Genomic DNA, 24,130 nt, shown 5'->3' with positions numbered 1-24,130 from the left:
TCTTGAAATCTCAAATTTCATTTAGAGACACTGTGTTAATGTTCCAGGTCAGCCAAACTATCTTTGAGTACAGAATTTTAGGTCTACACTCGTAACATCAGCTATATCTGACATACTGAGTAACGTTTCATTGCGGTGACTGGACCAATCTGAAGTCTACTTTTTGTTATTATGAACCTTTGGGACATTGAGGGTCGTCTAAACTATCCTGAAGTTTAGCTATTGATGGTAGCAGTAGTTATTTTCACAATGAACTTCAAACTGTAATCTGTAATCCCCTGGCAGATCATGAATCATTTCACGATAGTTTTGAGATAATCCAGATCCACAACATTACTCAGGAGACCATAGCTTCAGGTCCACACATGTGATAATAGCTTTTGCCACTACGTCAAGTAGTGTTACATAATCCACTGCACTTACCAAAGCAGTTAGAGGAACAATTAGTATTGTTATATATCCCTTTCGGGACGGAGCGCAAAAAAGTGAGATCTCTATACAAAAAGCTCAACTTTGGTTCACCAGAACTCTTAGATTTCCCAACAAAACAACAATAACTTTTCCTCATTTGAAAGAACTATGTACTCTTTACCTTTGGATTTCTAGCTTTGGCTACCTAGATAAATCGGGAATTAAAAATATGCGACAGAACAGATACAACTTTTTCATATCTTACGGTTTTTGCTCACTTTTTGTTTAATTTGTTGTTGTCAATATCACAAGCAACGTAAACAAAAGTTTGTTTGCACACACACTAGTATAAGTAATGACTGAATTATTGAAACAGTTTACATCACATAAAACAAAGACTGAACAGATGAATAATATTCAAAACTGTTATTGTTCAACAGAACAATTGTGCTGGATCGTCGCGAAAAGGGATATTTTAAGGATATTATGGGCTTCTATACTGTTATGATGCTTAGTTGATAAAATCAACCACTATAACTTTCAGAGGACTTACTGGATATGATAGATTACAAATCGTAGCTTTTAATGAAATAAGTTACCGTTACACCCGTAGACGTCAGGATCTACACTCAAGAACAGTTTGGATTACCTAGGATATCCCGACTGATCTGATACTGTCTATTGACCTTTCAGAAGACTTACTGGACATGATAGTTTACAAATCGTAGCTTTGTATAATGAAATAAGTTACTGTTACACCCACAGACGTTAGGATCTAAGCTCAAGAACAGTTTGGATGACCTAGGATATCCCAACTGATCCAATATTGTCTATTAGTCTTCCAGAAGACTTACTGAACATGATATATTACAAATCATAGCTTTATACAGGGTGTTAGGTTCCTGAGTGCAAACTTTTTAAAGGGTGATAGAGGACCATAAATGGTGAAAAAAATTGTTCTACGCATATGGTCAAATCTCAACCGTTACGTAGTTATTGAACTCCCCATGTTTTTGACTCTTAATGCCTTAACTGGCTATAACTTTAAAATGGTCAAACTTATAGCAGTTTTTTGACCCTTATTCGAAAGATTATTAAATTTTCTATCAAATGGCATCTTTGAATCGATTGGTTTAGTTAAATAACTAAGTTTTCTTGAGCAAAATTGCGAAAAATAGCGTGTTTTAATTTGTTTATGTCAATTATCTTTGAAACATGCGTAATAAATTAAAATTCTTTCTTTGGCGAAGTTGTGGCCCTTGTTCCACTCTACAATTCGTTCTTTGACGCCAAACTTCTAACTCTTATCGTTTTCTTGCAATTTTGATTTAAATGTGCGGCACAGTGCGCAAAAAGGTGCTTACCATGACGATTGCAAATTTATGATCTGAAATGCGACGTTTAAATCGAAATTGCAAGAAAACGATAAGAGATAGAAGTTTGATGTCAAAAAACGAACTGTAGAGTGAAACAGGGGCCACAACTTTGCCAAAGAAAGAATTTTAATTTATTACGCATTTTTCAAAGATAATTGACAAAAACAAACTAAAACACACAACTTTTAAGCTATTTGCTCTAGAAAACTTAGTTATTTAACTAAACCAATCGGTTGAAAGATGCCATTTGATTGAAAATTCAATAATCTTTCGAATAAGAGTAAAAAAACTGCGATAAGTTTGACCATTTTAATGTTATAGCCAGTTAAGGCAATAAGAGTCAAAAACATGGGGAGTTCAATAACTACGTAACGGTTGAGATTTGACCATATGCGTAGAACAATTTTTTTCACCATTTATGGTCCTCTATCACCCTTTAAAAAGTTTGCACTCAAGAACCTAACACCCTGTATAATGGAAGAAGTTACAGTTACACACGCAGACTTCAGGATCTAAACTCACGAACAATTTGGATGACCTAGGATATCCCGACTGATCGGAAACTGTCTAATAATCCTTCAGAAGACTTACTGGGCATGATAGATTACAAATCATAGCTTTGTATAATGAAAGAAGTTACCGTTACACCCGTAGACGTTAAGATCTAAGCTGAACAACAGTTTTAATGACCTAGTATATCTCAACTGATCTGATACTGTCTATTAAACATTGAGAAGACTTACTGGACATGATAGATTACAAAACGTAGTTTTTGTTATCCTTACACCCGTAGACTTTAGGATCTAAATTCAAGAACAGTTTGGATGACCAAGGCTAGCTCAACTGATCTGACACTGTTTGTTGAACTTTCAGAAGACTTACTGGACAAGATAGATCACAATTCGTAGCTTTGTATAATGAAAAAAGTTGCCGTTACACCCATACAGTTAAGGATCTTAACTCAAGAATAGTTTGGATGACCTAGTATATCTAAATGTTCTTCATAATATTCTACCGTTTTTATGCTATTGACCGCCAAAACTACACTCTACGAGTCTTATTATTCATTCATCAATTTTATTATTCTATTAAAAACCAACTACCAATTACAATTTTGCCCCTAAGGAAGACAGTATCCTCGTGTCGAAACGTCGGATGAATAATGAAATATGATCGGTGGTCCTCTACGGTGGGTCTCCAGTTAGCCTAGTGCTTAGGATCACGAATCGCCATCCGGAGACGGCGGGTTCGATTCCCGTTCCGGTCTGGGAAATAGTGTATCATTGTCCTTGCCTCACAATATACAATTTCATACAATGGTAGGCAAAGAAAGCCCTTCAATTAATAACTGTGAAATTGCTCAAAGAACACTAAGCTGAAGAGAGGCAGGCCAAGTTCCAGTGGGGACATAGACCCATAAAAGAGGAAGAAGAAGGACCTCTACCGACACGAGACATGAACCATGCTCGAGCAGGACTTCCAAGCTCTCGGAATTTTCGAGTGACGTGTGCTAAGGATGATCTTCGACGGTATGCTGGTGAACGGTGTATAATGGAAAAAGATAAACAACGAGCTCGTTACACGCTGGAAGGGAAGGTGGAAGGGATACAATGAGCAGGGAATGTTGCAAGAATGTCGGACAGCAACCCTGTAGAGTTGGTGTTCGCTGCTGATCCAGCGTGGAATGCAATACTCAAGATGCGTAGACTATGTTGAACATGCGAGCATCTGGCTTTATCGAGGACGAAGAGCGGCAGCTGCAAACCAATTATTGTGGTGTAATGTTGTTAACTATCTTAAATGTGGTGTAGTGCAAATAAACGTATGTATGACCCAGTCTACCCTCATACAACACATGCTACTGAAATAAATTGTGTAAGGCGATATCTTTCAACTTGTAAAACACTTTCCACACACCAGTACATCTGGTTAAAATCTACATTTGTTCATCCATTAAAACCTGGCTGACTCCACTGTTATACATACACCGAAATGTAATAGTTCACCACCAAAACCATCCTCGTTCTAAAGCACCGTATCCTCATATCACTACTGCCTGCACTTTGTTTCCGCCTGATTGCATTTACAACTTTCACCCTTTATCGCGCTGGCCATTTAAAATAAAAGTTCATACCATAAGCGACGGCGACGGCCGTTGCGGAAAATGCATTCCTACCACCCACCGAAAGGATACAGACTCATATATGTATGTACGTACGTATAGTTACTCACGTGCAATGGTGCAGCCGATGATGTGAGATACTCGCTATTATCTCTGTTCTTCTTTCCGAAGGACGCCCGAATGGCCTTCTGCTAAAATGCAGCAACCGTATGGCAAACTAGGGTAAAGTAAGTTCAAATCGGCATGAAAACAATTTTCTCAATTCTTTTGTATTTTAAATTTTACAGAGGTGCCATCCATAAACTACGTACACATTTTCGAACAACTTAACTCCACCCCTCCTTGTAAACTTTTGTCCATATTTTTTTGAAATTCCAAAATGGTAAATTGTTGAATAAAGCTTTCAGTTAAACTGTGAAAGTGCTTATATAATGCTAAGCTAAGAAACAGGCCTTCTCATAGTTGTGAAATCGCACCGGAAAGTAGAAAAAGAATAGAAACGAGAAAAAGAAGAGGAAAGAGAATAGAAAATAAAGAAGAGAAGAAAAAAAAGAAGTAGAAAAATAAGCATCTTGATAAGCGATTAATTTTAAAAAAATAAAGTAAATTTTCTGCCCCGCGCTACTCTACGGACATAGAGCACATCACCTGAAAGAATAGATAGCTTTAAAACTAGGGAAATGAAAGAACTATTCTTCCAGATGATGATCAAGGAAGTGCCATCCTTTTGCGACATGCTTGGCGCCGATGATAGTCGTTGGTGGATGCGGAACTGTGCACAATGCACATAAGGACTGTTCAATTTATAAAACGGACAACTTTACAAGGCTATAAAAAGAAGACGCGTTGTTCAAATTTAACCACCCTTGCTTCGTTGTTCAGTACATCATCTTTTATTATAGTAATCATTTTTGAATCGAATAAAAATAGTTTCATTTTACAGAAAATCGGCCAGGTGTTAAATGAGGTGAATTTATTGATTGCTGAAAATTGAAAATATATATGAAATCACTGTTCACATATGGTATATCGTTTTTAATACCAGAGAAGTATGTGCCATGCTGCAGCAGCATGAGTAATAAACATTTTGGAAAAAAAATAAACTCAATTGGAAAATTAAGTGTTGAGATATTAAAGTCTCAAGTGAGATTCGATTTTTTGAATATAATTCAATTGTAAAGCAAAAATGGCATGAAAATATTAAATAATCAATTTTTTCATGCATCCAGTCGAAAGTGGGAATGATGTGGTTTTAAATGCAGAAAACTGCTTCTTAATACCATTGCTGGTTTGGTTATTGTGCGCCATTACTGATACAGTAATCAAAACAGTTTCATTTTTTGAAGGTTCTTCCAAATAACAATGCAACCGAATGCAAATTTTGCATAACAATGATGTTGAAAATAAAAACTTTGCATCCGATTATTATTCAATAAGGTGTACAATAACATAGGACCAACTTTGTTGAAAATAAATAATAACAAGATTCGCTAGAGTCGAAAATCTGCATCAATGGAGCAAAAATTATAAAAATTTTCAATATGACCATCTTTATGGATTAAATTTTTGATGAAAAATGCAATTAAAAGAATTTTTTTTCTTCTGTATCATTCAGAGAGCAATATTCTATAACTCTAGACAAATTTTTAGCCGAATCCGTGATGCTATTGCAACACAGGACTTAAATGAACATTTTTTAATAATTTCTATGAAAACAAGGCAAATCACTATATCAAGCTGGAGACTGCTTGGTGCATTATTACTGACCAACTATTGAGCTTTACCTTTAGTAGGATAGTATAAGATTCCAATACATTCAAAACTTCATGAAAATGTACATGTTAAGTATGTTGAAAGTTTTGTCGAATTTTGAGAAAAGGGTTTTTATTGATGTTTTACGAAAACTGCTTCAGTTACACAATAAAGAACATTTTGCTTAATGTTATATTTTTCCTACATTTGAGAATAGCTATAGAAAGTTATGCAAAAAACTGATAATGATTTCATTGAAAAATAAAAAAGATATCGCACAAGAAAGTTGTCCGTTTTATAAATTGAACAGTCCTTATAAGTAGATATAACGGTTGGAAGCGCATAAACAGCGGCTGTCATCGCGCTGCTGCTGGCTGCAACGGTACTACTAACCAGGTCACCAAGTGCGTCATAGTTTTGTGGGTGGGATCAACACTCCCGTCGTCCATCAATGCATTTCGCAATGATGATGTTGGGGGTGTGCACTTCCTTTCGGGCAATAGCTAAGTTTCCCACAGTCTGGCATTGAATATTCAAAACTTGAGATTGGGTTCTATCAAGTAAGTTTATAGAAAATGCTGCCAAACCGCATTAAATTCACAATGTTTTATTCAAATATCTATTAATAGAAAGTCAATTGAAAGAGTAAGATACACTTCCTGTTTTCCAAACGAGGGGGAGGATAATATTTACGCGAAGAACATCCGAAGCACCAAGCATACAATTGAATCAGTGACGTCATTCCGGCCCGGGAAAACCGGGGAAACTCAGAGAGAGGGAGACATAAAAACTCTGTTCTCACCGTTACTTCCTTCGATCCGTGCTGCCACCTTGGGAGAGTGAGTTCCAATCGTAAAGCTAAACATAGCTTTTCCACTCACGGTTAGCTGCCATTCATCAAACGCAAAAGCTATCGAGTGTCGATCGACTCCTCGGTTCAATAGGGAAAATCTCATTTTTCCACGTGATTTGGAGGTTAACGTTGATTGCACGAGACTAACGAGACTGTGTGGCCTCCTGCAGAGCGGAAAGATATGGTTAAACATATAAACTGCTACAGAGACACAGAGAGAGAGGGGTGTGTGGGACTCTTCTCGTTGATTGAATATCGTGCACGCACCCTCGTCCGTGTCCGTTTGACCATCCGAACAACCTCTTTGAATACTTAGCTAGGAGGACACGTCCATAACCACAAGTTCGCAATTCATGTAGAAGCTATAAAATTCGGTTTTATTGAGTCGTCCATCAGTTTTGTTCGTTTTGGTCTTTGTTTGGAAAAAGTAAACGTGGGAATGGAGCCTGGATGGTTACACGCACCTCGCTAAGCTGTGGAAGTTTAGTTCAAGTGGTCACGTTGTTGCACCTATAAGAGTCGGAAACGTTCAATCTGAAATAATTTGAGTAGTATTTCGTTACATTATCTGCAATTGTTATGTATTACCATTGGGAAAGCATATGCTAACTCATGAAACAATCGAGTTTAAAAAAATAAACTCGGGCTGTTTTATTTACGGAGCATGAATTTTAGAATGAGAGTAATCAGTTTCGTACCTTTTAATTCCACCCTATTTTGCTTATCCTTTGACAGATACGCGTGCTTCGACTACCACTCAAAGGATAAGCAATTAGGGCGGAATTAAAAGGTACAAAACTGATTACACTCATTCGAAGAGAGTATTCTGCTTAGAGGGTTCGAAAAGTCGGTACAAGATTTATTTAGTTGATATCTTTTAGTGTTGTTTGAAAATTCCGTAACGGACTATTCTCGCATTACTTTTTAAAACAGCCAAACATTTTTGCAAACCAACACAATTGTGCTCTCTTAGCTCTTAATTCTTTCCAACCTTTTAAACTAATATTGTTTTAAATTGCTGAAAGACTTTTCCTCTTTGTTACCTATTTATTTATTTATTGCACTACTCGCTCCTCGATGGGTCAAACATCGCGCGAGCTGCTTGATGCCTACAGCACCGCTGGACTCAGACAGATGGTTGGAGTCAAAAATGAAAATAACCGTACACTTGATCTGTTCTTTGTGAGCGAGGAACTAGGAGTAAACTGCTCGGTTATGCATGCTCCTGCTCCGCTTGTAAAATTTTGTAGACATCACCCGCCTCTGCTAATGTGTCTGGAAGCGAGTCCGTCTCGTACCTTTCACGATACGTCAGAAAGTGTCTCCTATGATTTCAGTCGGGCTAATTTCGGTGAAATGAATGTTTTCCTGGAGCGCGTGAACTGGGACGAGATTCTTAGCGGATCCGACGCGAACCTTGCTGCTTCGACTCTCTCCGGAGTATTGTTCTATGCAATCGACCAGTTTGTTCCAGTCATTTCGAAGCGGGAACCGACTAAGCCGGCTTGGTCAAATGCCACCCTCAAAAATCTCAAAAGAGCAAAACAGGCAGCTCTGAGGCGTCACAGTAAGTACCGTACCGACACCACGAGAGCGAGTTATTTGGAAACGAATACCGCATACAAGCACCTCAACGATAGTCTCTACAGCGCCCATTTAAGCCGATTACAAAGCCGCCTGAAAACTAATCCCAAGAGTTTTTGGCGGCATGTCAACGACCAACGTAAAGAATCTGGTTTGCCGACTACGATGACTGATGGATTCCATGAAGCTGATACAACAATGGCTATAGTCGACTTGTTCCGTTCACAATTCAGCAGCGTCTTCGTCAATGAGCAACTTGACCCACAGGATGTCACTGAAGCCACACGGAATGTTCCCAGCTTTCCTGCATCTGGAGTGCAGTTCGCTATCACCAACGATGTCGTTATTGCTGCCGCCAAAGATTTGAAGTCCTCAACTGGATGTGGACCGGACGGCATCCCGTCGCTTGTCATTAAACGTTGTTTGAATTCTATTGCCGCGCCTCTTACAACGGTTTTCAACCTTTCCATGACAACCGGCGTTTTTCCGAATTGCTGGAAGGAGTCGCACGTTTTTCCCGTTTTCAAGAAAGGCTGCAAAAGAACTGTCTCAAACTACAGAGGTATTGCTTCACTGTGCGCTACGTCGAAGTTACTGGAGTTGATCGTTCTACACAAACTAGTTCAAAGTTACGCACATTACATTTCTAAGGATCAACACGGATTTGTTCCAAAACGATCGACGACCTCTAATCTGACGTGTTTCACGTCGTACCTGATACGCCAGTTTCAAAGTGGACATCAAGTAGACGCCATCTATACTGACCTTTCTGCCGCCTTCGATAAAATGAATCACCAAATCGCTCTGGCCAAATTCGATAAACTGGGTATGAACAACAACCTCCTCATGTGGCTTCGATCCTATCTAACTGGACGCAGTATGTCTGTAAAAATTGGTGACCACATCTCTTCGCCGTTCACAGTATGGTCCGGCGTTCCCCAAGGCAGTCATCTTGGTCCGTTTCTTTTCCTGTTGTATATGAACGACGTCAACATTATCATTAAATGCATGAAACTTTCATATGCTGACGACCTGAAGCTGTATTTCTCGATTAAGCAACGTCCCGATGCAGCGTTTCTACAGCACCAGCTTGAAACCTTTGCTGTTTGGTGCTCATCAAATCGAATGTCACTAAATGTATCTAAATGTTCTGTCATATCATTCGGCCGTAAGAAGTCCATTCTCCACTTCGACTACGCTTTGGAAGGTGTTCGGTTGAAACGCGAATCGACAGTCAAGGATCTCGGAGTTCTGCTTGACTCTAAACTGACATTTAAAGACCATGTCGCTTACGTCGTCGCCAAGGCATCGTCGCAGCTTGGCTTCCTCTTTCGCTTTGCCAAAAAATTTAAAGACACCTACTGCTTGAAGTCGCTATACTGTTCAATTGTACGCCCCATCCTGGAATACTCGGCAGTAGTCTGGGCTCCTTACTACAACAATGAAATTAACCGCATCGAAAGAGTCCAGCGCAAATTCATTCGTTTTGCGCTACGCCATCTCAGGTGGAGGAATCCGCTAACTTTGCCTAGCTATGAAAGCCGCTGTCAACTTATTAACTTGGAACCTCTCAGTGCTAGACGCAATGTGGCCAAAGTCTGCTTTGTAGGTGATCTTCTGCAAGGCAACATAGACTGCCCTGATCTTCTCGGAATGCTGCATATAAACACACGCCGCCGTAGTCTAAGATCTCACCCGTTTCTCAATCTTCCACCTGCAAACACCAATTACAGCCTACATGAGCCGGTTCGTGATATGTCCCATTTGTTCAATACTTGTTATTTTGTATTTGATTTTAATGTGTCACGTTTAGTAAATAAGCGTAGCTTTAAGCGTATCTTCTGTTAAATTTAGTTGTAATAATGTATCTTTCGTTTTTTTATGTCATTGGGGTAAACATTTTATCTGTTGACTTTATGTGTAAATAAATAAATAAACAAATAAATAAATACCAACAGTGGTGGTAGTGGCAATTTAGCACTACATCGATTAAAACGCATGCAAATAGCATTTTTAATAGATGCATCATACCTAATCAATAACAGTAATTCAGTTTTGTGTTCAGGATTTGGCGGAAAACCTATTTTAAATAATTATTTTCCTTTACGTTTTTGCTTCTTTGCACTTTGCATAATAGTAGTAGGGTTCGTATAGTGGTGGGTCCCATAAGAATTCAATGTGTTGCGCCACTATAGGAACCAATGTTAAATTTTACCTACACAATAGGAACTGTGTACCAATAGTTGGTGCAAGTGATTCATTAGCAAAAACTGAAATAAAAAATGGTTTTTACATTTTTCCTAGAAAATTGAAGTAAAAAACTACCGATTAACGTTTTCAGACTTTTTATTTTGTGGAATTTTCAATTTTATTCGATTATTTTATTACAAGGACCTACTAATAGCACCACTATTGGCACATTTACCCTACCGCCAGAAATTATTGCTGATATTCCTACAGGACTTGCTCTATTGGAATTTGTACGGAAAATTCTCTAGAGATGTATACAGAAGTTTTTGAAGGGAGGAATTATTTTTCTCCTAAAAAAAACTACTCCGTGGATTTATCCTGGAATTTATCTAGGAATTTTCATAGGGTTTCTTGCAGAAATTCTTCCAAGGATTCCTTCAGAAATTCAAGCCGGAGTTACTGAAGAAATTCTACCGAGGATTCATCCAGGGATTTCTCCGGAGATCTCTCTGAAGATTTCTTTTAAACCTTTTCTATATTAATATTATATTAAGTGGGGTTCATCTAAGAATTTAATGCAGGGATATCTCTTGATATTGATTCAGGAATTTATCTTGTAATTTCTTCCGGAATTTCTTCAAAGATTCTTTAAGAAGTTTTGCTGGGAATTCACTTGGAACTCATACTAGAGCTTTTCAACACATTTCTGCTGAGATTTCTCCAGGAATGGCTCCCAGAACTTTTTTAGGTAAATCCTCAATGGATTTCTTCGGAAATTTCATCTGGAATTCTTCAGAGATTTCGATAGGAATTCTTTGGTGATTGCACTAAGGATCTCTTCTTAAATTCTCAAGGGACTTATGGGGGAACTCCTCTAGAGGTTTCTACAGAAACCATTTACGAAATTCCTTCAGGAATCTCTGTAAAGTTTCGTCTTGAACCTAGCGGCCATAATGGTTTGTTGTTGAACCTATTGCGATTGAGTAACACTGACTTGCAACAGAAAAACCAAAAATGAATCATTGTCAATCGTTATTTGAAATTGACTGCCAAAGGTGATCAATTCTTTAAAAATTTTCTCATAAGATTTTTCCCAGAATTTCGGTCCAGGGATTCCTTTGTTGATTCTTTCCGTGTTTTCTTCAGGGATTTCTACTGGATTATTTTAGGGATTTCTCAAAGATTGCATGAGGGATTCCTTCAGGGATTACTTGAGGTATTCCTCCAGCATACTTTCATAAATTTCTCTGTGGAATATTCTGGAATTTTTCCCCGAATCTCCTGTGGTACCGTAAAACGGGGTCAAATTGATCTTCGGATTGAAATTGATCAGTCGTTTTTCATTAGATAAAGCATTTTTTGAATAGTTTCCTTACAAATAACGTTTAGCATCAGATCCCAACAGTACGATACTTGAAAGCAAACTATTAAAAAATATGATATTTCTAACAGAAAAAACGGTTGATCAATTTCGACCCGAAGATCAATTTGACCCCGGTTTACGGTACTTTTATATATTTCTCCTGGGATTCCTCCCGTAATATTTTGAGAGATTTATTCCTGATTTTTCTTGTTAATCCTTTTTAGATTCTTTCATGCATCCCATTCCTGATTTTTTCAGTGATTTCTTCAGTAATTTCTTTCGTGTTATTTTTCATTGATCAATCTCAGGATTTCTTTATGAATTTCTTCTGGGATAGATACAGCAATCCCTCCAGAGATCCTGGGACACATTCAAGGATTCCTCCAGGGATATCACCAGGATTCCTATATTGATTTCTCCCGTTATTCAATTGGAGAATTCTCTCGGTATTTCTTCAGGGATTTCTTTCTGTGCAACCCTGACATGCGCTGCCGTGACTTTTTTGTAACCATGTGTGTTGCTTGGGTAATTGATTACTCCTGGGTTTTCTTTGGGAATTTCTTCCAGTACTACTCTTTTTCTCAGGTTTTTTTTACGGATTAATCCACAAATTCTTGACAGCGATTCTTGAATTCTTATTCAGCGATTTCTGTCAGTTGCATGCAAAGATTTGTTCTGGATTCCATAAGAAATTCTTTTCATTTAATAAAAAGAAGAGATATCTGAAACCATTTTTCTTGAATGCTCTTAAATTCCCTTCATTTATTCTTGCTGGGTTTTCGTGGAGATCCCTCCCGAAATTCGTTCAGGAGCTCATTGAGAGATTCCTAACAGATTTCCTGATTTTTTTTTGAGTGCTTATCGCCATTTCACCCGGAATTACCTGCGAAATTCTTCAGAGATTTTTTCAAGGTTGTTTTCAAGATTTTTCTAGGGATTTTTCGGGCATCCTCTCAGAATTCCTTCAGAGCTTCCGTCTGTGAGATCTCTTAGGATTCATTAAAAGATTTGCTTGCGATACCTTCAAAGATTCTTCCGGGATTCCTTCATTGATTCTTGAGATCTCTTCAGGGATTATTTAAATGAATATTCACCAGATTCTTTACTCCCAGAATACCATTTGGAATTGTTCCCGGGATAAATTCAAGAACTTTTCTTAGCAAAGGGATTTCTTCCGAAGTTTCTTCATGGATTCCATTCCAGATTCCTTCAGAGGTTCCTTCCAGAGTTTTTCATTGATCGCTGCTGAGTTTTTCTTTGATTCTTCCTTTAATAATTTCTTCTAAGATTCCTACAGGGATTCTTTAATTGATTCATCCAGAGATTCGTTTATGGGTTTCTTCTGGTTTCCGTTAAGGATTCTTCCAGGGATTCCTATAGAGATTTTTTCAGCGACACATTCATGGACTCCTCTCGAGATTGAAGCTCTCTCCCAAAATTCTTTCAGGAGTTCTTCATGGTATAGTCTCAGAATTGCTTCTGATTTTGTTCATGGATATTTTTCCGCATTTCTCCCGGAATTACCTTCGGAATTCTTTCAATTCCTCCCGGGATTCCTTCAAGGATTTCTCTCGGAATTCCATCCCAAATTCTTTTAAGGATTATTTTCAGACTTTTTTAGACTCTTCTAGATTCTTTCAGATATTCCTTGGTGAATTGAAACTTCTTCCCGGGAGAGGAAGGTATTCTATAATGTGTTCTCTTCTCAGGAGAATTAAACGAAGAGGGTAACCCAACTAACGTTTTTGCTGTATAAGAGCTTAGGGGTGCTTTCTTACAAAGGCGTTTGCTTCATAAGCTATTATGCAGCTACTTTTGTTAGTAGGGAAGTTTCAAAGGTTTTACAGAATGGCTTCTGAAAAACAAAATCGGGTTTCAGGCAGGGTGAATAGAGAGAGCGGTTGTAAAAGGGGTTTAGAAGGGGTTTTAAGGAAGGGATAAAAATGGTGGGCAAGGTGGACCTCATAAAGTAGGGGGCGGCAGACATGGGTTTAGGATGGAAGAACGATAGCTTTAGAAAGTTTAAGGAGTCACTAAGACCGGCTGAAGAAGATAAAGGAGATTTTAGGAAGATCGAAATGAAGAGTGTCTGAAGGATGTCAATGTCCAAGTAACAATTATCACAATATTTTGGCTTATTAGGCTATTGTACGACCAATATAGAGCACGTCAGCACAATAGTTTCACTATATCAACACGTAAGGCGAATTGAGGTGCTTTGTGGCTACTTGGATAGTTTTGTTCAGGGGATTTTAAAAGGAGACCATTAACTGTATCTCTGGTGTTCAAAGGGAGAGTTCCAAGGAAGTTTTGAAGAGGTTAAGTCACAGTGACTTCAATGCAACCCTTGCATGCGCTGCCGTGACTGTTTTGTAACCATGTGTGTTGCTTGGGGTATATTTCATATGGGGAAGATGTCTGGACTCCAAGAACGACGACCAGAATATCCAAGATGGCGATTTGAAATCCAAGAGATAATATGGCGACTTTTTAATGGAGTATAAGGCTCTGAAACCATGTAATATGGTTATATTTGGTATGGGAAAGATGTATGAAGTCCAAAAATGGCAACCAGAATATCCAAGATGGCGGCCTTAAATCCAAGATGGCGGCTTAAAATTCAAAATGGCGGCTTTTAAATAGAGTTTTAGATTCTAAAACTTTGAAATATGGGTATATTTCAAAGTTTAATCGCCTCGTTCTCGTAGCAGCGCTATTAGGGTCACCAAGCTACTAATCGCACCATGCTATGGGGTGAGGGTTCGATTCCCGCTCCGGGCGATGAAACTTTTCGTGACAAGAGTTTCTTCTCCGTATCAACTGGTGCATGCTCCGTGTGTCCCTTGTCTAGTGTTAAGTTTCATTCAGTGTGTACAGCCTCTGGCTGAAGACGGTGTCCGCGTCTTTTTATATTACGTATGAGGAATATGTCTGGAGTTCGAAAACGACGACTAGAATTACCAAGATGGGTGTCCGAAATCCTTTAAATTCAAGATGGCTGCTGTTAACTTGAGTTTAAGGCTCTGAAACCATGCAATATGTGTATAGATGTCTGGAGTACAAAAACGGCAACCAGAATATCCAAGATGGCGGTCCAAATCCAAGATGGCAGCTCAAAATTTAAGATGGCGGCTGTTTACTGGAGATTTGAAGAACCTGCAGTTTAAAAATGATGACCATAATATCCAAAATGACGGTCTGAAATCCAAGATGGCGGCTTCAAATTCAAGATGGCGGCTGTTTAATGGAGTTTTAGGACTTAAAACATGATCTTAAATGATACAATATGGGTATATTTGGTATAAAGATATCTGGAATCCAAAAATAGCACCAAAACGATATATTTTCTGGTGCCATGAAACGGATGAAAGTGCATCAACATAACACATGGGGTCTGTCCATAAACTATGTAGACTCTTAGGGGGGGGGGGGGGGTGACGCGGGGGGGGGGGGGGGGGGGTCTGGCCAAAGGCTACGCTCCATACAAATTTCGCCTGAGTTATGTTGAAATGGGTTTTCGAAAGCACGTGAAAGGCGTCATCACTGCTAGGTGGGTTTATTAGGGCTTTTATTAGACATTTAGTCCTTTTTAATATGTTTACAAATTTACGATTTCTTTGACTCATATTCGATAGACAAACGATTGTTGATCAGGAAAGTGAATGACAAAAAAACTTCCGACAAACTTTTATACATCCGCTCTGATATTTGAGTGCGGTTGAGAAAATTCAAAATTCGAACTTTGTTTAACTAATAAATCGAGAGATGATTACGTGAAAAAAAATAGCGTGATTCTGGTGAGATTCGGACTTACGATTACGTATCACTAATCTAATTCCACACATCATTTGGTAATACTCAAAGCATTTTAGAGGAAATTACAATACAAAACAGTACTATATTTCTTAGAATTGGGCAGATATAAAAAAAGTATATATATCGTACATCCTCATTATTTTTTTTTAACAATTTTTATGATTAAATCATCACACCATCATCACTTCTGGTAAATATTAAATGCTTATCTCACTTTTAGGTGAACAAACCAGAAGCGCCTGTCACACGATATACACATGCAAAATGGTCATTGGCAGAGGAAGCTTTCAGATATGTTATAACAATAGAAATTCTCATAGAATGCCTAGCTGAGAAGTATATGCTTTGTTCCAGTTGGAACGTTACGCCGAGATGAAGAAAAGTGATGTATAATTTCTCTAAACCATCTAAAAGCCACTTACCTCTGGGACTCTCCAGCGTCATTCCTGAAATTTTTCTAGAACTATCCAGAAACTCACAAGGAACCCCCATGAAACCGTCTTGGAATCTCTTTGAAACCTTATAGCAACCTTCTGAATCCCTCATGAGCCTCCCCTTGAAGACCCGGGGAGTTTTTTCAGGAACCTATGTGAACTTCTAAAACCCCTCTGAAACATCCAGATACCATTTTAAATCCTATGCCTTGAGATCGTCTGGAGCCTTCCTGAAATCAATACCAGAACGGAAAAGTTAAACATCTCATTTGGGAAAAGTTTTCATGGTTTTTATTTGTTCCATATTTGAAATGTTCAAATACAGTTTCCAACAAATATAGTCATTCAGCACGGGCACAGAATTCTCAAATCAAATGATTTCGGTTATTGACGAGCCGCTTTGAGTTGTTTACATCCTTATCAGTGACGCATTTGAATCCATCCCCATTATTCGCGATAACGAAAAAACGAACTCACGCTCCCGGTGTCCTTACGGGGGGGAAAAAGTCACCCAAGAGAAAATTCGCTTTATTCTCTGGTATCTCTCATCGTGCGGCGGATGTCCTTCGCCGTTGCTGGGTGCCCGGCGCGCGTTCTGTGTGGTCCGACGCTGGGGAAAAACTTTCAGTCCTTCGTGAGAGTCCATCGTGAGCGAAAGCTGCTTTGGGAAAAATCAGCCCCGCCGCCGCCGTAGGCATATCAGTGGAATCCGCGTTGGTTGGATTGGTTTGCTGTGGTACACGGACAGGAGGTGCTGTATAGATTCCATTTGGTGACCATTTTTCCCAAGGATTACGATTAGCTGGTGGTTGATTTCGATCGAAGAAAATGCGAAAAGTGTAGGTGGAATCGACAAATAGGTGTGATTTTCCTGCTGCTTGGCAGCGCAGGTGGCGATAGAGAAGCTTGAAGGCGGTGTAAGAAGAGCTGAAAACAGGGAAAACCCGAGAAGCAAGAAGAAAATTTTGGTCGATTTTTCAACCCACCCCGGAGGAGTCAAATTCCTACACGAAGCGGACGGTGAGCCAGTCGAAACGGAAAAGAAAGGATTACAGTGGGGTTTGTTTTCGCGAAGGAAACGTAATTTTCCTGTGAAAAGTGTGCGGTTGACCGAAACGACTGAAGGCAGTGAGGATTACAGTGGGGTTGGAAAATTCTAGCGTCGCCGTCCCCTGGAAGGGGCCTCAAGGAGTCAAGGATACAGCAGCAATACGAAGCAGTGAGTGTAAAGGAATTTCCACCAGCCGAGCAGAGTTACCTTGCGAAGGATAGCTCTGTTTGTGGGGGTGGTGCTGGTTTTTCCTGTATTTTGAATTCGTAATGGCACATCAAGTAGAATAAATTAAGCTTCGATTCGTCCTGAAACGGATTCCAACAAGCGAACGGAAGAAAATTTGTGAAAAAGGTGAAACTCTACAGTTTACAATCTCTAGGCCCCAGGTGTTGGCTTTTTTCCTTTATCTACTTCCCCAGTGTGACGATTCAAATAGAATGGTGAATCTTTTCTCCAGCTAGGGTGAGTAAGGCATTATGTAAAATCGAAGTGGCAGAACAGACAACGCTGAGAAAAAGAGTGGAAAAAACATCCTGCCAAAGTCACACCGGAGTTAAATCCTTTTGCATCCCAGACCCATGAAGGCAAAGTCTTGCTGTGAATAGAAGGCACTTCGATATGGGGGAGGGCTTTGACAGTGTATTACAGAAAACGAACAAGGGAAATCCCTGCCTCGTGCGTCCCATGCTACTACCACCAACAACCCTTACTGACTGGGACTGGCGATGGGTCCCAGGCTGTCGTCGCGACGCGAGAGCGAAAATGGTAATAGTGGGTGTGTCAGTGCTGCCAAGGTTGTTTTGGATTCTGACGCAGAATGGTTGCCGCCGAAGCGAATCCTTTGTGAAGAGTTCCTGTTTTTTTCGGATCTGTCGTGTTTGGAACACTAAACTATTGGAAAAGCACTTAGTCTTTGATTTATGAATAGTAATAAAGCGAGCAGCAGCAATTACATACACGTGCCCCATCACCTTTATTTGGTTGGAATCTACTTGCTGAGCCATTATTCATTAGTAAGGACGAACTTTTCAGTTTCCTCCTTAAAAGCAAGACTGATTTTATGGTTCCTCAGCATTTTTTAATGTTCGTCGGGTCTTCAATTCAGCTCGTGAGCAGAGGTTACAAAATATCAGTTTGGAGAGTGTGGGTTCGATTTCCAGTCTAATCGAAGATGCTTCCAGTATCCAGATTTGGGAGAACAAAATGTCATGTTCAAAATTCGGTAGAATTTTGGTCCGTAGAGTCATGAAAAAGAAGAAATTCCCTTATGCAGTGTTTTCGACAATAGCTATACACAATTGTTTTGAGCCTTGCAGCGACACTTTTTTACAAGAATAACAAGTATCCAAATCGTTGTAAGCAAGCTGTATGATTCTCGTATGGTGTGCTAAAGAGCAAAGAAAAGAAAACAAGGGAAAGATGTATACGACGCGAATAGCAGGACCATTTACTTTCAGGGCTCGTGTGACGTCGGATGTTATTACTTAAAGAGGATCGCATGTAGTGAAATGTAAATAATAACCATACGCTTATGCAATGTGTTTACTTGGGGCCAATACTAGTTACGAAAATTTTCTTCAATAATTATGAGTTTTAACCCGAGCAGAAGGGAATAACAACAGCATAAGAAGCTGTGTTATTTGGATAAAATAACTGAATCATAAAATCGATTATTGTTAAGTTATTAACATAACATATTATGTTACAAACTTGTCTGTCATAAGCGGCAAAATAACAAATAACATAACAAAAAAATCTTCTTGGAAAACCATTTTAATGACATGTTTTGTGAGTTTCAATAACAACTTAATAACAGTGAATTTTTAGAATATTTCAATAACAAATTTTGATATTATTATGTTATTGATAATAATCGGAAAGCAAAATTTGTTATAATATCAAAATCGTAACTAAGTAAATTATGATACTTATTATATCCCTTTGGGGACGGAGCTCAAAAAAGTGAAATCTTCATACAAATGGCTCAACTTTGGCTTTCCAGAACTCTTGGGTTTCCGAATAAAACAGTAATTATTTTTCCTCATTTGAAAGAACTACTCTTTATCTTTTGAATTCTAGCTTTGATTACCTAGATAAATCGAAAAGAAAAAATATTTTTGTCCACTTTTTGTTTACCTTGTTGTGGTAAATCTCACAGGCAACGTAAACAAAAGTTTATTTGCACACATACAAGTTTAAGTAATGGCTGATTTATTGAAACAGTTTACGACACATAAAACAAATTCTAAAACAGATGGAAAAATATGCAAAACTGTTACCACTCACCAGCATAATTGTGCTGGTTCGTCACGACGTTATTTACTTTGTCTCAAAAACCCACCTATTATATGAGTAACAATACTTTAAATGATCGAAAAATACTATGTTCAGTTTTTAATTCATTCCAAGAGAATCTAAAAGAAAAACCTTCCAGAAATTTATCCGAGAGTTCTTCCACAAAATCATTCACAAATTTTCAAAGGCTCCTCTAGAAATTCCTCCAGAACTATGAACAGAATCCCTTCAAATATTTCTTCAGAATTTCCCGTGATTATTTGTCCCGAATTTCATCTTAAGATTTCTCAGATTTTTTTTTTTTGAGAATTTCACCAGGAGTTTTTTCCGAGTTTTTGCCAAGAATTCTAATAATTGCTCAGAAGAATTACTTTTGGAATCTCTAAGAAGATTGCGCCAGGAGTTCTTTTGAATACTTCTCCAGGGTATCAAAGGGCTCCTCCAGAACTTTCAAGTGTTTTTCCGAATATTATTTAAGGAATTTTCAAGGGATTCGATCAGAAATTTCCGTCCTAACTGAATATGAAAATGGAACAAAACAAAAGGACAGGTCATTATTATCGAATGGTTGTTTTGATTTCAAAACTAGTTACTGTTGTGCTATTGTTGATAAGTTGATCAATAGTATAACTGTAAGATTTTGATTCCTCAACAATAACAATAACAAAACAATGTTATTGGAATGAAATTGAGTGAATATATATCAATAGCTTAATTATAACAAAATGAGATTGTCCAACAAAATTTGTTATGGAAAAGCTATGCCTTGATAAATAAATAATAACAAAACAAGATATAAAAACAGGTTATGTGATTTCGTAGTTATTAATTTGATATTCTCCTCTGCTCGGGAAGGGATGTCTTTGTGTACAAAAAATAAACAGTTGCTTTTAGCCAAACTTTCTCTTGTAGAAATGAAGAAATTGGGTACAAGCATAAGTTTTAGCCAACCGTCTATTTTGGCCATGGTGCGTTCTACAACCTATGGCGATCGGAATAGGCACACATTTTTTTTTTTTGTAAAAAAAACATGCAATTTGATCAAACAATTTCAGCATAAATAAATATTTATGAGAAGTCAACTATAAACATATAGTTTAGCTGGGGTGATTCTAATTTGATCAGTCGCATGAGAAATACGTACAATTGATTAAAATACAATCCGCAGTAAGTAATATGACCACAACTAGCGGTGTGGTTCTATTTCAGCCTCAATGGTTTTCTTCTAAATATTTTTCTAGAATGTATTCTTTCTTTTTTACTTCTTTTAAATTTTCTCCGAATAGTGTCTGTGGACCCTACCCAAAGTTCCTCTATGAATTATTTCAGAACTTATCAAAATGTTCCCGCATATTTTATTGAGAGATTTTTGCTGGATTTCCTAGAATGATTTCAGCAAAAACTCCTCTAAAGATTCCTCGGGGTATCCGGGGTATCCCTACAGAATGCATTCCAGTCCATGTATTTCTTTAAAAATTTCTTTAGGGGTTTTTGGAGCAGGGATGCCATATATACAGACTTATCTGTAATATACAGATTTTTGAGCAAGGGGGGCCATTTTATTTTTGTATGGGATACAGATTATCACCCAAATTTGGTATGAGATACAGATTTTTGAAAAGAGTGATACAGATTTTTCAAAATAATCTGGGCTTTTCTTTCAAAAAATCAGATTTTTATCAGGATCTCTTTCAGAAATTATGGTTGGAATTCCTCCAGATATTACTACATATATTCAAAGATTCTCTCAGGCATTAATTAAGAAATCTCAATCTTGTACAGTAACACCAGATTTTTTTTAAACTGGTCGGTTTTCGCTATTGCAACAGGATCAAAGTTGTAGCAAAAAAAAAAACGACCCGCGCAAAACAAAAAGCTGGTGCATTTTATCTTTCCCCTCTAATAGATGAAACGATCATTTCACTACCCACATCCAAAGAAGCGCTCTAACATACAAGCGACTTCATCGATCAAATCACGCGAGTCGTTGATGCGCACGAAATAGGCGAAAAAGGATGTGAAAACAACATGCGCACCCTCATTGAAAACCTCATGCACTATGGCCTATCAAACATCCCTCTTCTCATCTCATAACTTATCGCATCCGATCGCATCTCACCTTACCCACTATGGTCACAGCCTGAGTCATGTGAAAGTTGACCTCTCCGTGTGCTCTGGTGATCCACATCGACAAGTTGGGAATTAGACGATGGGTCCACCTGCCATTCACAGCGTTATCCCACTGCTGCTGCCACTTGGATAGTGTACTGGCTCGCGCTCTCTTCCGAGCTCCTCCTGTGCCTCGGTCCCTGTAGCATTCGCTATCTTCTTCCAGTAGAAGGCAGATAGGGATCATCCCGGCTATCACACACACGGCGTCTGACGAAATGGTTCTGTACGCACTTGACACGCGCATCGCCATCAGTCTGAACGTGCGATTGAGTTGGACGCGATTTCTTCCAGTCTTCAATGCGGTCGACCACACTGGGGCTGCGTACCTTACGGTGGACGATGATACGCTCGCTAGTAACCTCCTCTTGCTGCTGCTAATCGCAGAGTTGTTGGGCATGATCCGGGATAGTGCTGAGATCACAGCCGTGGCTTTCTTGCAGACATAGTCGACATGACTGTTGAAGTTCAGTCGATCGTCCAACATAACTCCCAAGTGTTTGACTTCACGCTTTGAGTCGATAATGCATTCGCCAACCATCATTCGTGCATGCTGCACTGTCCTCCGGTTACTGATAATCACCAGCTCGGTCTTGTGGTGCGCTAGCGATAGCTTCTTCCTGCGCATCCACTCTTCCACTACGTCTACCGCCTCCGTGGCCAATACTTCAACCTCTTCTCGTGACTCACCGATCACTAGCAGCACCACATCGTCCGCGAAGCCAACAATCTTCACTCCTCTGGGTAGCTCCAGTTTTAGGACCTCGTCATACATAGCATTCCAGAGGGTCGGGCCCAAAATGGATCCCTGTGGAACGCCCGCAGTAATAGCCACACTCCTCTTCCCGGCGTCTGTCTCGTAGGTAAGTGTGCGATTCTGGAAATAGCTTTGCAGGATCTGGCACAGATACTCAGGCACCCTCAACCTGTGTAACGAATCGGCGATTGCTACCCAGCTGGCGCTGTTGAAGGCATTTTTGACATCCAGGGTGACCACCGCGCAGTAACGGTTTCCTCTTCGCTGCTGCTTCTGCGCCGTCTCCATAGCATCCACAACAGTTCTGATGGCCTCTACTGTCGACCTGCCTTTACGGAATCCAAACTGCATCTCTGACAGACCGGTCTCGCACTCCGTGAACTTCGTTAGCCTGTTCAGGACCAATCTTTCCAGCAATTTGCCAACAGTATCCAACAGGCATATCGGCCGGTATGCTGATGGGTCTCCGGGAGAGGGTGTGTGTGTGTGTGTGTGTGTGTGTGTGTGTGTGTGTGTGTGTGTGTGTGTGTGTGTGTGTGTGTGTGTGTGTGTGTGTGTGTGTGTGTGTGTGTGTGTGTGTGCGTATGTCTGAATGACCGACGGTTCATTCGACGCGGAATCTGGTCCCATTGTTTTCTATTGAAAATGGTTCGGATCGGTCCAGCCGTTCCAGAGTTATGGCCATTTAGGTGTTCCGGACCGGTACCCCAGGAAGGGGCCAGATATGAAAACGATACAAACCCATCCATGCGGCACATCAAACTACGGCATTTTCGATAACTTGATAAATGGGAAGCAGAAAAATAGTTTGAGACCATATCTGAACCGGTAGTGTCCCGGAACCGGTTCCGGGTGTCCCGCCGGAAGTGGCCAAACATAAAAGTGAACTAAACGCAAGCATGCGACATATCAAACCGCGGCTTTTTCGATAACGTGATGAACAGTAAGCAGGAAAACATTCTCTGACCATATCTGAACCGGTAGTGTTCCGGAACCGGTACCAAATGTCCCGCCGGAGGTGACCAAGTAAAAAAGTTAACCAAACCCATGCATGCGACATATCAAATTGTGGCTTTTTTGATATCCTGATGAAAAGTAAGCAGGAAAATATTCTCAGACCATATCTGAACCGGTTGTGTCCCGGAACCGGTTCCGGGTGTCCGGTCGGAAGTGGCCAAATATAAAATTGATCTAAAACCATGTATGCGACATATCAAACCACGGATTTTTCGATAACCTGATGAACAGTAAGCAGGAAAGCATTCTCAGACCATATCGGAACCGGTAGTGTTCCGAAACCGGTTCCAGATGTCCTGCCGGAGGTGGCCAAGTATAAAAGTTAACCAAACCCATGCATGCGACATATCAAATAGTGGCTTTTTTGATATCCTGATGAACAGTAAGCAGGAAAATATTCTCAGACCATATCTGAATCGGCAGTGATCCGGAACCGGTTCCGGGTGTCCCGTCAGAAGTGACCAAATATAAAATTGAACTAAAACCATACATGCGACATATCAAACCGCAGCTTTTTTGATAATCTGATGCACAATAAGCAGGGAAGCATTTTCAGACCATATCGGAACCGGTTTCAGATGTTCCGTCGGAGGTAGCCAAGTATAAAAGTTAACCAAACCCAGGGCCGGATCTAAGGGGGGGCCGGGGGGGCCAGGGCCCCGGGCCCCCACATTTTAGGGCCCCCCACAAAAACCATTTTGCTTGTAAAACATTATCGAATAGTTTTGGCGTTTCAGTCTTTTCGGGGTCAAAAACAACTAAATGTTTTCTTCTTCCAACGTTTCGATCCTTATTGGATCTTCCTTAGGGAATCTGTAATTTATTATAGTCGTTTTCATAGGTTTTAACACTTTGGACTACACTTAACACATACCGAATGAAATTGTTGCTTTTTCGTCCAGTGGTAGTTTTTTAAAACTTTTAACCGTCATTTGTT

General features: G+C 39.4%; 1 protein-coding gene across 3 annotated transcripts in view; it reads left to right on the top strand.

Moving 5' to 3' along the window:
• Positions 1-24,130, top strand: part of LOC115265305 (G-protein coupled receptor 52) — a 213,655-nt gene that overhangs the window by 94,792 nt on the left and 94,733 nt on the right. Inside the window, exon 1 of one of the 3 annotated variants that reach the window (XM_029869814.2) lies at positions 16,416-17,120. The exons of 1 other annotated variant lie outside the window; for it this stretch is intronic. The gene's annotated coding sequence lies outside the window, so the exon portion shown is untranslated. Of the gene's footprint in view, positions 1-16,415; positions 17,121-24,130 lie in introns of those variants that run through there. One more of the 3 variants, XM_062853740.1, reaches the window with a different exon arrangement.

This window comes from Aedes albopictus, chromosome 2, assembly GCF_035046485.1.
Source record: "Aedes albopictus strain Foshan chromosome 2, AalbF5, whole genome shotgun sequence".
Lineage (NCBI taxonomy): Eukaryota > Metazoa > Arthropoda > Insecta > Diptera > Culicidae > Aedes > Aedes albopictus.
The sequence above is the reverse complement of the archived record's forward strand: the minus strand, read 5'-3'. Positions and strand labels throughout refer to the sequence as shown.